The following is a 2,984-nucleotide window of genomic DNA, read 5'->3' on the forward strand; positions in this document are numbered from 1 at the left end:
CCCCCCCGCCCAGGTGACCAGAGCATCGCCTCCCAGGCGCCAGGCTTTTGTCATGTAGACAAGGTGGGAGATCCCCGCCCTGAGGGATTCAACAGCAGCCTCCCAGGCTGGCTGAGACAGATCTCTGGAGAGGGGCACCGGTGGCATTTCTGCCACAGTCCTTATAGACTTTGCATAATTGTTTGTGTATTACAGTGGAGTGATACGATAACATAACTTCCTCTTTGCTAGGAACAGAGGTGAGACTGTTGCTGCTGTGGCTTTTAATGTCTGTTTTGGGAGATGGCTGTCTGGAAGTTAAAGCCCTTGCCTGTAGTTAGATAATTTAGGCTCTAAGTACACATCTCATTTTTGCTGACTTGTCCCTGGTATGACCCAAAATAACCTTTTCTCTGCAAGTCTTTTCACAGCAGTCTGAGTTAGTCTATAAGGTGTCTACCCTGCCCTCTGCCTGTCTTTAGGCTAACAGGCTAACTATCTCTCTCCACAAGCACCTTAATGAAGCACATAGCCAAGCATTATCCTGAACAATTCAGAGGGATTCAAAGGGGGACAGTGGACATGTACTATAGAATCACAGACTAAAGATTTTCTTCTAGGTGCCAGTATGACATGTAGTTACAAGCTTTAAATCATGGCCGAAATGCCTGGCAAATGAACGCAACAATTAGGAGATAGAGGAAAAAATAGAGACCCAACAAAGAGAGCCTTGCATTCAAAGGTTTGTCTAACATTATGCTGACTACGTAGTTGGTCCAGTAAAAGAGATCACTCTGAAAAATCATTGCTTCTCGCATAATTTCTAGACCATCTCAGCTACAACATCATTTTTACATCATGGTAAGATGGATAAAAGCATTTTCTGGAAACTGGAGCACTGACGCTTGTATCTTGCGGAATGGTTCACTCATCATGGCAAAGATGAATAAAGTTATGTATTCCAAAGAGAGACTGTGTAGGTGATGCGCAGAAAAGCCATGTGACGTGACTTGCATTATAACAGTTAAACCACTAGATGGCCTCGCCAGAGGTGAACAGCTGATAAATCAGCCCTGAAAACAAACTTTTTTCTTTTTTTCCTTTTTTTTTTCTTTTTTCTTTTTTTAAGTTATGATTCATCAACCTTAAAATTATAAAAGCAAAAATTTGAAGCATCTTATGCCGGAATAGAAATCTTAGACTCTTTGAAGCATGCAACAAGCAAGTTAATTTGCATTTGAGAAGGTTAGTTTTCCTAAAGGAAAGGGGGAGAAGATAAGGAGTGCTGCAAAGAAAAGGATCTGGTAGTTTCACTGTCTCGCTAAGACCCAGGAGCCCACTGAATCCTATAGCACGTAATTCCTGGAGAATGTGCAGGACATGTATTTGTTAATTTAATTTTTACTCTGTCAAGAGCAGGAGGTGGTTGCTCTTGCATCGTTCCCTGAGATCAGCATGTTGAAGAGCAGAACTGTTCTGCTTTGGAACTGCCCTTGGATCAGATTCTGTGGTTTCTGAGTACAAGACACCCCCGCTTAGCGCTTTGGTTCCGGAAAAACAGCACTAAGTGAAACAGCGTTAAGTGAAACCGATTTTCTCATAGGAATGAATGCAAATAAATATAAATAGTTCTCAGGACTCCCCACTTGTACTATAATATCACCAAAATTCAACACTAGTACTATAAAATCAATGAATTCAGACATCTAAATATACGTAAATGCTTTAACACTTTGAACTTTGAAATAATGTATAAAATTACAAAATAAAGTAATGAACTGTATGCGCAGATGCACTTTCACTTTCACTTGCTGCTCCCTTCAGCACTCCAAATCAGGGCTGTCAGGGATAGTGTCAGTTCAGGGTATTTTGATGTGCTTGGCTGAGGATTTTTTTTTAGGGGGGCTGTAGGGGTTGAAGCCGGAGTTGTGCACTTCCTGAAGAAGGAATCCATTGATAGCTGCACTTTGGGCTTCTTTTCATCATCGTAAAGCAGCCTGTAACAACTGACTTCATTGTTAACTCCTCTTGCACCTGCAGAACTGCGCTGCATGTCAGGGTCATTGTCATCAAAGTAGGAAAGAAAAGCTTCAAGATGTTTGAAAGCTTCAGCCATGCCTTTGCTGGTTAAGGTCCTTGCTGGTGATTCAGAGATGTTAGGGTTGGAAGGGACCTCAATAGATCATCGAGTCCGACCCCCTGTATAGCCCAACTAGATGCTTATCTAACCTCCTCTTGAAGACCCCCAGGGTCGGGGAGAGCACCACCTCCCTTGGGAGCCCGTTCCAGACCCTGGCCACTCTAACTGTGAAGAAATTCTTCCTAATGTCCAGTCTAAATCTGCTCTCTGCTAGCTTATGTTATTAAGCTCTGTTAAACTATTAAGCTCTGTTAGCTTAGGTTATTTCTTGTAACCCCCAGGGGCGCCTTGGTGAGTAAAGCCTCACCAATTCCCTTCTGTTCCCCCATGATGAACTTATAGGCAGCCACAAGGTCACCTCTCAACCTTCTCTTGAGGAGGGTGAAGAGATCCAGGTGCCCTAGTCTCTCCTCATAGGGCTTGGCATGCAAGCCCTTAACCATACGTGTGGCCCTTCTCTGGACCCTCTCCAGGTTATCCACATCCATCTTGAAGTGCGGCGCCCAAAACTGCACGCGGTATTCCAACTGCGGTCTGACCAGCGCCCGATAGAGGGGAAGTATCACCTCCTTGGTTCTGTTCGTCATGCATCTGCTGATACACGATAAAGTGCCATTAGCTTTTCTGATGACTTCATCACACTGCCGACTCATGTTCATCTTGGAGTCCACTAGGACTCCAAGATCCCTTTCTGCTTCCGTGCCTCTAAGCAGGTCATTCCCTAGGCAGTAGGTGTGCTGGACATTTTTCCTCCCTAGGTGCAGCACTTTGCATTTCTCCTTGTTGAATTGCATTCTGTTGTTTTCTGCCCATATGTCCAACCTGTCCAGGTCTGCTTGTAGTTGTTCCCTGCCCTCCGGCGTGT

The sequence above is a fragment of the Alligator sinensis genome, unplaced genomic scaffold (genome assembly GCF_000455745.1).
Source record: "Alligator sinensis unplaced genomic scaffold, ASM45574v1 scaffold1165_1, whole genome shotgun sequence".
NCBI classification, from domain to species: Eukaryota; Metazoa; Chordata; order Crocodylia; family Alligatoridae; genus Alligator; species Alligator sinensis.